Raw genomic sequence first — 12,500 nt, 5'->3', positions numbered from 1 at the left:
CGTGAGGGTAATGAAATTATCCGTGAGGCTAGTAAATGGAGTCCTGAACTAGCTGCTGCTTGTGAAGTATGGAAGGAGATCAAATTTGAATTTGAGGCAATGGATACAATTTGAGGCAATGGATACTTTGTAATCCAGTAATTACTCTTCGTTCTTTTAATTGACTTTCAATTAAACTAAATTCGGCTCAATCTTTTACTAAAAGGATTGAGCCGAATACAATACAAAGATATTATTGTATATCTTTTTTACTAGATATACAAAATAGAAAATTGAAATAAAAATATAAGACGAAACAACTTAAAAATTTTTATTGTTGTGCTGGATCCGCAATTAAGCCTATGGATCCTTAGGATTGGTGTAGTCATTTAATATTTAATATATTATATCCCGTAGCGTCGTTTCAGATCCGGGATCGAGCCAAGTATCACAACTTCTTCTACCCCATCCTGTATATTGTCCTTTTTGTTCTGTCTTGGAATACAAATTTTTTAGTAGACGAGATTTTACGAAAAAAGTTCTTCATATTCATAGGGATAACAACGATTTTTTTTATGTGAATTTGACAATTTGACATAACCGGTGAGAAACCACTATTTATAAATTAATAATTGAATTGATTTAATTGAAAAAAAAAATAATTCTCTTTTGAGAGAACGCTAAGTATCACTTCACTATATATAACGGAACCTTTTTTTTTTAAGACCGACTCGTTAATACTTAATAATCCTAGTGATTGGATTTAGATCCTATTCTGATAGGAAATGAGATATTTAAATGATTTCTTTTTTATCGAATGACTATTCAGCTATTGTATTTTCATGTAAATAGGGGCAAGAAAGCTCTATGGAAAAAAGATGGTTAAATTCGATGTTGTCTAAAGGGAAGTTAGAATACAGGTGTAGGCTAAATAAATCAATCAATAGTCTTGGTCCTATTGAAAGTGAAGGATCAATTATAAATAATATGAATAAAAACATTCCTAGTCATAGTGATAGTTACAATTCTAGTTACAGTACTGTTGATGATTTAGTCGGCATTCGGAATTTCATATCTGATGACACTTTTTTAGTTAGGGATAGTAATAGCTGCAGTTATTCCATCTATTTGGATATTGAAAATCAAATTTTTGAGATTGACAATGATCCTTCTTTTGTAAGTGAACTAGAAAGTTCTTTTTATAGTTTTCGGAACTCTACTTATCAAAATAATGTATCTAAGAGTGATGATTCCCACTATGATCAGTACATGTATGATACTAAATATAGTTGGAATAATCACATTAATAGTTGCATTGACAGTTATCTTTGGACTCAAATCTGTATTGATAGTTACATTTTAAGTGGTAGTCACAATTACAGTGACAGTTACATTTATAGTTCTATTTGTGCTGAAGGTGGAAATAGTAGTCAAAGTGAGAGTTTCAGTATAAGAACTAGCACGCATAGAAAAAATTTAACTACAACAGAACGTTCTAATGATCTAGATCTAACTAAAAAATACAGGCATTTGTGGGTTCAATGCGAAAATTGTTATGGATTAAATTATAAGAAAATTTTTAAATCAAAAATGAATATTTGTCAACAATGTGGATACCATTTGAAAATGAGTAGTTCAGATAGAATCGAACTTTTGATTGATCCAGGTACTTGGGACCCTATGGATGAAGACATGGTCTCTTTGGATCCCATTCAATTTGATTCGGAGAATCAACTTTATACTTATAAAGATCGTCTTTCTTCTTATCAAAGAAAGACAGGATTAACTGAGGCTATTCAAACAGGCACAGGTAAATTAAATGATATTCCAGTAGCAATTGGGGTTATGGATTTTCAGTTTATAGGGGGTAGTATGGGATCCGTAGTAGGAGAGAAAATCACCCGTTTGATCGAGTATGCTACCAATCAATTTTTACCTCTTATTTTAGTGTGTGCTTCGGGAGGAGCACGCATGCAAGAAGGAAGTTTGAGCTTGATGCAAATGGCAAAAATATCTTCCGCTTTATATGATTATCAATCAAATAAAAAATTATTCTATGTAGCAATCCTTACATCTCCTACTACTGGTGGGGTGACAGCTAGTTTTGGTATGTTGGGGGATATCATTATTGCCGAACCGAATGCCTACATCGCATTTGCGGGTAAAAGAGTAATTGAACAAACATTGAATAAGGCAGTCCCTGAGGGTTCACAGGAGGCTGAATCTTTATTCGATAAGGGCTTATTCGATCTAATCGTACCACGTAATCCTTTAAAAGGTGTTGTGAGTGAGTTATTTCAGCTCCACGCTTTCGTTCCCTCGAATCAAAATTCAATCAAGTAAAGCCTTACTTAACTTAAAAAATGAATTCTTTTTTTTTTTATTTCTTCCGCAAAATTTGGCACGGGGAAGAAAATGAATTTCATGCTCCCTTCTTAACATTACATGTGTATATATACTTCAACTATAGCAAATAGCGGCATAGAGTCTTGCATCTTTCTACATCTCTAGCGGATCTCTAGTTTTACTAAGAATCCTTGTTGTTGGATCGGATTATAACTACCTTTTTGGGAATTTGTACGAAAATCTTTATGAAATTTTATTAAAAAAAAATGCTAAGACAAGATAATAACTAAAATAATGCAAACGTCTATTATGATACATATATCTCATGTCGAAAGATGAGTAAGTCCATTTATTTAATTCGACATTCCTCATTCCTTTTCTATATATACTCACGTAGATATTACTTAGTATAATTATATATTGAATTAGTATAATTATAAGATACCTTTTATAACAATCAATAAATAACAGGTAAAACTATTAATATAACAATGAAAATATTAAGTCGAGGTATCCATTCTATGACAACTCTCACCACCTTACCCTCTATTTTTGTGCCTTTAGTGGGCCTAGTATTTCCGGCAATTGCAATGGCTTCTTTATTTCTTCATGTTCAAAAAAACAAGATTTTTTAAATATGCTGTCTATTTTTTTTTTTCAAAACTTAGACTTTGACGATAACACAGCTATCTATTTAGTAGACTAGAATCTAACATGTGGCTTACTCCAAACATAAGCGATTATACATACGTAAACATGATATCTGAGGAAATCAATTAGAAGTATTTCAAAATAGAAAATAGATAAGTTTCAAAATAGAAAATAGATAAGAGATCGGGCGACAAATGTTTGAGATATAAAATCAATATACCTATATGGATGTAGGTATCTATAGGGAATCATATAAAGGTGATGTTATTATTTTAGATCTAAGTAATTCGATGAATTACTTAGATCTAAAGTAAAGGTTCACATCAAAATAGTGCTAGTTGATTAGAGTTACTTCGGAAACAAAAAAAGTAAAATAGATTTTTTTTGATTCTCTTAATTCCAATAAAATGCAACGAGATCTAGTATGAATTGGCGATCAGAACGTATATGGATAGAATTTATAAGAGGATCTCGAAAAATCAGCAATTTCTGCTGGGCCTTTATCCTTTTTTTAGGTTCATTAGGGTTTTTATTGGTTGGAACTTCCAGTTATCTTGGTAGGGATTTGATAGCTTTATTTCCGTCTCAGCAAATAATTTTTTTTCCACAGGGGATCGTAATGTCTTTCTATGGGATTGCCGGTCTCTTTATTAGCTCCTATTTGTGGTGCACAATTTTGTGGAATGTAGGTAGCGGTTATGATCGATTCGATAGAAAAGAAGAAATAGTGTCTATTTTTCGTTGGGGGTTTCCTGGAAAAAATCGTCGAATCTTCCTACGATTCCTTATGAAAGACATTCAGTCCATCAGAATAGAAGTTAAAGAGGGTATTTATGCACGTCGTGTCCTTTATATGGAAATAAGAGGCCAAGGGGCCATTCCCTTGACGCGTACCGATCAGAATCTGACCCCACGAGAAATTGAGCAAAAGGCTGCCGAATTGGCCTATTTCTTGCGTGTACCAATTGAAGTTTTTTGAAAAATGAAGTTCAGAATGAATTTTGTTCGTAGCAAGAGGGATAAAACTGAAATGAAAGAATAGTCTTTTTTATAGACCATAGTAATAGTATAATAACTTAACTGGAATTTCTTCAGAATGCTCATTTGACCCAAAGCAGACGTATACGGAACAGCCAGAAAACTTTCTTTGTCCGAAATTTTGATCCGTATGTAAATCAACTGCACAGTAACAAAAAAAAGTGGATTCTTTGTTATTTTCTTTCTGTATTATTTCGAAATTCAAGGATTAACTAATAAATCACAAATCAAAAACTAAAAAACAGGGAATGGATTCATAATAGTATGCATATGACTTGTAATAGAACTTATGTTTGATATAAATATTAGTAGTGTAGAGAGTTAACGAATGAAGTGAGTTCATTAAAAAATAAAAGACGAAAAAATGGAAAAAAAGAAAGCATTCATTCCCCTTCTATATCTTGCATCTATAGTATTTTTGCCCTGGTGGATCTCTCTTTCATTTAATAAAAGCCTAGAATCTTGGGTTACTAATTGGTGGAATACTGGTCAATCCGAAATTTTTTTGAATGATATTCAAGAAAAGAGTATTATAAAAAAAGTTCTAGAATTAGAGGAACTCTTTCTCTTGGACGAAATGCTAAAGGAATACCCAGAAACACATCTACAAAAGCTTCGTATCGGAATCTACAAAGAAACGATCCAATTGATCAAGATGCACAATGAGGATCGTATCCATATGATTTTGCACTTCTCGACAAATATAATCTGTTTCGTTATTCTAAGTGGTTATTCTATTCTTGGTAATGAAGAACTTGTTATTCTTAACTCTTGGGTTCAAGAGTTCCTATATAACTTAAGCGACACAATAAAAGCTTTTTCTATTCTTTTATTAACTGATTTATGTATAGGATTTCATTCACCCCATGGTTGGGAACTAATGATTGGTTCTGTCTACAAAGATTTTGGATTTTCTCATAACGATCAAATTATATCCGGTCTTGTTTCCACTTTTCCAGTCATTCTTGACACAATTTTAAAATATTGGATCTTCCGTTATTTAAATCGTGTATCTCCCTCACTTGTAGTGATTTATCATTCAATGAATGACTGAAAAATATAATGTTTGTTACTTTGTACATAAGTAAAACATTCAAAATTGTACTTATTCCTTCTACCCATCGCGAAGGATGCCTCCTATATTCGAGTAACTTTATTTCAGTAAATAGCAGAATCATGGATAGGGAACTATACTAGGGACCTACCTAATTTTATTGTAGAAATTTTTGGGCTCAATGATTGGACCATGCAAACTAGAAATACCTTTTCTTCGATAAAGGAAGAGATTACTCGATCTATTTCCGTATCACTCATGATATATATAATAACTTGGGCACCCGTTTCAAATGCATATCCCATTTTTGCACAACAGGGTTATGAAAATCCACGAGAAGCAACCGGCCGTATTGTCTGCGCCAACTGCCATTTAGCTAATAAGCCCGTGGATATCGAGGTTCCACAAGCGGTACTTCCTGATACTGTATTTGAAGCAGTTGTTCGAATTCCTTATGATATGCAACTGAAACAAGTTCTTGCGAATGGTAAAAAGGGTGGTTTGAATGTGGGGGCTGTTCTTATTTTACCCGAGGGGTTTGAATTAGCCCCCCCCGATCGTATTTCTCCCGAGATTAAAGAAAAGATGGGCAATCTTTCTTTTCAGAGCTATCGTCCCACTAAAAAAAATATTCTTGTGATAGGTCCTGTTCCTGGTCAGAAATATAGTGAAATCACCTTTCCTATTCTTTCCCCGGACCCTGCGACTAAGAAAGATGTTCACTTCTTAAAATATCCCATATACGTAGGCGGGAACAGGGGAAGGGGTCAGATTTATCCCGACGGGAGTAAGAGTAATAATAATGTTTATAATGCTACAGCAGCAGGGATAGTAAGCAAAATAATACGAAAAGAAAAAGGAGGATATGAAATAACCATAGTGGATGCAGCGAATGGGCGTCAAGTGGTTGATATTATCCCTCCAGGACCAGAACTTCTTGTTTCAGAGGGCGAATCCATCAAACTTGATCAACCATTAACGAGTAATCCTAATGTGGGAGGATTTGGTCAGGGAGATGCGGAAATCGTCCTTCAAGATCCATTACGTGTCCAAGGCCTTTTGTTCTTTTTTGCATCTGTTATTTTGGCACAAATCTTTTTAGTTCTTAAAAAGAAACAGTTTGAGAAGGTTCAATTGTCCGAAATGAATTTCTAAATCTGGGGATTTATCAAATAAAGTTCGTAAAAAAAACCAAATTCTTGTTGGCAATTCTATAATTTAATTATGTATGATCAAAAAATTATGAAAAACTTTTTCCCTTGTTTTTTTTTTTATTCTTTTTCGACCCTATTTCGGTAATTACTTGTACCGCATTACTAGTCATAGTATGGATATTATATTGTCAGGAAGACTATTTTACCTCTTCTTTATTTCTTTGTTTTTTACAATACAAATAGGAGCGGTATTATTATGATTATTATGTCACTGGTGCCAGATTGAAATGTCATTGAATGTGTCTATTTTTATTCTAATAGAATAAAAATAGAGTAGATATTAAAAATAAGATAAGTAAATGGAGAATAGAAAAAAAATGAAGGGAACAAAGGATTCTAGAAGGAATTATGCATCTTTCTAGTATTCGATACCAGAAAAATTCCTTTTCTTGTTCTGGTGTCGAAATAATAAACTAATGAATTATTCTTGATCCCGTTCGTCAAAGATCTCTATTCTTAGTTTCAATTTTTCCCGGTTTATCAGAACCTTTTTTTCGATTTATTACATAAGTAGTGAACAAATTCAATGAATTTTTCAATTCTATTTTATATTAAAATAACTATAGAAAATTCTATTAGTATATTTTAATCTATTTAAAGGGTTTGTGATATCTGATCGATAGAAATATAATATTGTTATATTGGGATTGTATCATCCAGAAAGAGGGAATCGAGTGATTCTCTCTTTCTTTTTTTCGCTTTGAAATGAAAGTATCGACCGATACGATCGCGAAAGAGATGGTCTGAATCAATTTTTTTTTTGAAGCAATTCAGAATCAGAAAGAAATGAAGTTTTTTGAAAAAATAGGAAAGATCCATTTTTTCATTTATATGAATAAATTAGTCTAATTCTAATTAGTAAGAGCTCAACGGGACCTACCCCCTCTTTTTTTCTGATTTGAGGGGGATCCTGTTGAGTTCTTACGCTTTCATGTCTCCAACTCAGTTCATCCGATTATTACAGAGATGAACCTAAGCCGGAATATGAACCATAAAAGAAAATACCAACTAAACCGATCACAGGAATACCAGTTACAGTACCGATTATCCAAAGAGGAATCCTTCCAGTAGTCTCGGCCATTTGTCCCACTTCCCTCCCCATTTCATCAAGTGGTCGTGCTAGAGACAGAAACAGTCATAGATAATTATGAGATGATATCCTTCCGAATGGGATAAGATAATTCGTACTATTATTTAGTATTTTCTTTTATTTAATTGAAGAAATAATTGGAAAATAAAACAGCAAGTACAAAAATGAGTAATAACCCCCAGTAAAGACTGGTACGATTCAATTCAACATTTTGTTCGTTCGGATTTGATTGTGTCATAGCTCTATAATTCGGATTAGGTTTATCGTTGGATGAATTGCATTGCTGATATTGACCCTAAAAAAGAAACGGTAGGTACAGCTAGTCCGTGAACAGTTAACCATCGCACTGTAAAAATAGGATAAGTTTTATCGATAGTCATTTGGTCCTCCTAAAAAGATCTACTAAATTCATCGAGTTGTTCCAAAGAATCAAAACGGCCAGTTATTAATGGAATTCCTTGTCGGCTCTCTGTAAAATACTCATTTGGACGAGGGCTTCCAAAAACATCGTAAGCTAAACCCGTGCTGACGAATAACCAACCTGCAATGAATAGAGAAGGTATAGTAATGCTATGAATGACCCAGTATCGAATACTGGTGATAATATCAGCAAAAGAACGTTCTCCTGTGCTTCCAGACATGCCGAGCTCCACATATTCTTGTACAGTCAAAAGGGGGATCGATTCCGTAAAAGATGAGATCAGTAAATGGAAATTAACTGAAATTTTATCTTTGTAAGATCGTCAATATTGTACCGAGGGTGTTTTTAGAGTATACCGAATCAGTATAGCTATCCTTCTTCTGACGCAGCAACGCAATTTCACAATAAGTATCAAAATGAAGCACTAAAACTAAATAATATAATTTGTTTCTTCTTTTCTTGCTGCTTGTCGATGTAGAATCATATACCATTCATTCAATAGAAAATTCTGAAAATGCCTGTCTGTAGTATTAAGGATTCTATCGGTTATTGGCTTCGGGCTAGAAAGCGAAGATTGGGTAAAATGTGAATCCGACTGGTTGGTTTATAATAATTTAGGAAGCAGATTCTAATAGTCCCAAAATTCAATGAAATTAGACGTGAAATCTCGAAATATTTCTTTTGTGTTTGTAGTTATATTTTTGTTTGAATCTTTTTTTATTTTAAGGAATTGGTTAGTCGTCCAGTAACAAGTAACAGTAGTACATAGGATTCGATGAACGAAACAGAACAACGAATAGAAGAATAATAAATATTCGTAATGCACGCATTATTGTTTTATATTAGACTCAAACGATCGTTCTTCAACTAATTAGAAGAATGTTTTTAATATGGAAAGAATAAGAATAAATGGAGAACCTAGTTTCGAGTGATCTGATCGTGCGATACTTTTTTTCTTTTTAAAAAAGATTTTATGGAAATGAACCCACTACATAAAATCTAATTAGTGGGAATACAATTTCATAAATAAAGGGCATTATAAGGTCATTCATTCTTCAGCGATTCAAAGAGCATTTCATTTTTGGAATCAAGTTACACAACATAGTTTATTTATTATTTTTCTTTTTTTTTTTTTTTTTTTCTTTCTAATTATTTAGAATCCATTTAATAGATTTATATATTTACTAGATTTATATATTAAATTATTGTTTATAAATTCTTTATAATAAGAATATTTGTTTTGAAAACTCAAGAGTTGTTCAATGAATCCCTTGATTCCGAATTGCGGGATAGAGAGACAGATGATGAATTGATTTCTTACCTATGTCACAAGATTTTTGTTAGTATCATCTATAATCATAATAATAGATGAATCAAAAACTTTCAATTGAATATATTTTTTCAATTAGTATTTTTACTTATCCATCCGCGTATCTTTCAAAAATAGAAACTTAGGGAAGTGCTTTATAAACATATGGATAAAAATAACGTATTTCATTTAGCCTCGTCATGCCTACTATCACTAGTTATTTCGGTTTTCTACTAGCAGTTTTAACTATAACCTCAGCTCTATTTATCGGTCTGAACAAGATACGACTTATTTGATTAAAATTCATTGAATGCACAATTCAAAAAAAAGAAAGATTTCGGTGTTATTCAATATATTCTATATATTGTAGAGTTCTTTACCTTGTCAATTCAATTTCGAATTCTTGGTCATTGAGATTCATGGGCAATACCGATTAATATTTTAAGGATAGATATTACCTCTCCTTTTCCTCGTTCAACTAAATTGAAATGATTGAAGTTTTTCTATTTGGAATCGTATTAGGTCTAATTCCTATTACTTTGGCTGGATTATTTGTGACCGCATATTTACAATACAGACGGGGGGATCAGTTGGACCTTTGATTAATTAACAGTTCTTTTTTTTGATTGACCCCCTACTTGCTTTATAGGAGGTAAAATTTTGATTTCTGTTGAATTATTTCAGTATCATTTTGATTTAACAACAACAAGAATCGAATCACGCTCTATAGGATTTGAACCTACGACATCGGGTTTTGGAGACCCGCGTTCTACCGAACTGAACTAAGAGCGTTTTATTATCAAACTAAAAGCAACCCGAATATATCTTCGATACATATATTATCATAGAGAATATCATAAAATTAAATAAAAAAAGATTGATTCGATATATGTATGTTCAATTTTTATGGATCTCAATTGATTCCTCGTTACTGTTCAGAAGATAAGTAATAGGTAGGGATGACAGGATTTGAACCCGTGACATTTTGTACCCAAAACAAACGCGCTACCAAGCTGCGCTACATCCCTTTCAATTGGTCTACAGTGTTATTGTAGAGAATCCCTGTCTTGTTTTCCACATTTTTTATTTATTTCCTCCATTGGTATACACAAATTATCTTGCCATTTCTTCTTTTTTGTCTCATATCATATATAAAATATAATAAAAATAATAAAAAGACTTATATACGTATGAAATAATAAATATTAAATCCGCCGTAAAGAAAAATGAATATTTGGGGTGGGGCGGAAAGCTACATATTTTTTTTAATAAAAAAGGGAATATCTACCGAATTGAACTGTTGTACATTTCAATTTGAATTAGGAATTCCGCGGACAATACAAGCGGTTATTAACTATATATACATTTGATGGTATGTAATACCAGTATGTATTACAAATTACTATAAAGTAGGAGGGTTTTCAATGCGAGATCTAAAAACATATCTCTCCGTGGCACCGGTAGTAAGTACTATATGGTTCGGGGCTTTAGCGGGTCTATTAATCGAGATCAATCGTTTATTCCCGGATGCGTTGGTATTCCCGTTTTTTTCATTCTAGTTATTGACTTGGGAAGGGGTGAAGAAGATTAGAAAAACAATCAAATATCTTTGACTAATCCCCTTCCCCCTTCTTTTTTTTAGAGTTTTTAGACTTAGAATAAGTTAGAAAGAATCAAAATGGATTCAACCTCAGTCAAACTCGGACGCGGCGCCAGGTTCAAATTTAATTAATAAAAGAGTGAGAACGAAAATGAAAATGTGATGGCTAGGGCAACAATATCATACAAAATACTTAAATGAAAAACTGTACTGCGATTCTAAATTTAGAAATTATTGTATTACTATATTTTAATATTTGATTGTAACGAAATCTTTCATAATTTTATTTCGAGTTACCAATTTTTCTTTTTTTCTTCATTTTGGATCGGAAAATGGAAGAGTTGCGTGAATCAAAAATCCAAGGGAGGTTCATGGCCAAGGGTAAAGATGCCCGAGTAACTGTTATTTTGGAATGTACTCGTTGTGTTCGAAACGGTGTTAATAAGGAATCAATAGGGATTTCCAGATATATTACTCAAAAGAATCGACACAATACGCCTAGTCGATTGGAATTGAGAAAATTCTGTCCCCGGTGTTACAAACATACGATTCATGGGGAGATAAAGAAATAGATCGAACCGATCGGCTGTGTGTCACCCTTTTCCAATCCAAGGAAGATGAAAAATTACATATATTAGACATATTTTAGATTTAAATATAAACAAACCAAATCCTATTTCGATCGGATCTAAAATGATTTAGAATTAAGAAATAGGATTTTCGGGATAAGGAATAAAAAAACCATGGATAAATCCAAGCGACTCTTTCTTAAATCCAAACGATCTTTTCGTAGGCGTTTGCCCCCGATTCCATCGGGGGATCGAATTGATTATAGAAACATGAGTTTAATTAGTCGATTTATTAGTGAACAAGGAAAAATATTATCTAGACGGGTAAATAGATTGACCTTAAAACAGCAACGCTTAATTACTATTGCTATAAAACAAGCTCGTATTTTATCTTTGTTACCTTTTCTTAATAATGAGAAACAATTTGAAAGAAGCGAGTCGACCGCTAGAACTATTGGTCTTAGAACCAGGAATAAATAGACTTAGCTTACTCTTTAATTGAATTAAAATTCTAATCCAAACTCAACCGCAGATTGATTCTTTGTTCGAAAAATCCGAAAATCTAGATTCGATTGTCGTGTCGTAAGAAAAAGAAAGAATAGTGGAAGAAGAATAAATCGTTTTTTTTTTATTGAACATATTTGCTCATTTTGACCACTTTATCATATTTTATCATACTAATTTCTACTCTACCTTCTCGGAGTTCATTCTCCAGAGAACTCCATTTTAAGCATTCCGCTGGATTCTTTGCAATCTTCGTATTTTATGATCTCATTGGAAATCATATAAAGACAATTTCTATTTAATATCGCGATTTGGGCAAGTATTTTACGATTAAGAAGCAACTGCCTCTTGTACAGATTGTGTATGAATCTACTATAACTGTAGTCTACCTTATTAGATCGAATTACTGCATTTATTCGAGCGATCCACAACTGTCGAAAATTTCTTTTTTGCCTACCTCTATCCCGATAAGCTGAAGCCAAAGCTCTTATTTTCTGTTGAGTAATAGTTCGAGTAAGTCTTGAATGAGCCCCTCGAAAGCTTGATGCAAATAAACGAATTTTTGTTCTACGTCTCCGAGCTATATATCCTCGTTTAATTCTAGTCATTGAATAAATGAAACTTTGATGAATAACTAATGGATTTCCTTTCTTTCAGTTATTCCTTTCTCCTTTCCTAGTCTATTAATAACAAAACGTATTTTTCCAATGTATAAAATAAAAATT

At 32.6% G+C, this 12,500-nt stretch overlaps 2 non-coding genes across 2 annotated transcripts; both read right to left on the bottom strand.

Annotated features, from left to right (window-relative positions):
- Nucleotides 1–9,820: 9,820 nt before the first annotated feature.
- Nucleotides 9,821–9,894, bottom strand: TRNAW-CCA (transfer RNA tryptophan (anticodon CCA)). Its single transcript has one exon. It is a non-coding gene; the product is annotated as a tRNA-Trp (tRNA).
- A 162-nt stretch (nucleotides 9,895–10,056) lies between these two features.
- Nucleotides 10,057–10,130, bottom strand: TRNAP-UGG (transfer RNA proline (anticodon UGG)). The gene has a single exon. It is a non-coding gene; the product is annotated as a tRNA-Pro (tRNA).
- Between the last annotated feature and the right edge of the window lie 2,370 nt (nucleotides 10,131–12,500).

The sequence above is a fragment of the Cucumis melo genome, unplaced genomic scaffold (assembly GCF_025177605.1).
Source record: "Cucumis melo cultivar AY unplaced genomic scaffold, USDA_Cmelo_AY_1.0 utg001772l, whole genome shotgun sequence".
NCBI lineage: Eukaryota > Viridiplantae > Streptophyta > Magnoliopsida > Cucurbitales > Cucurbitaceae > Cucumis > Cucumis melo.
The sequence above is the reverse complement of the archived record's forward strand: the minus strand, read 5'-3'. Positions and strand labels throughout refer to the sequence as shown.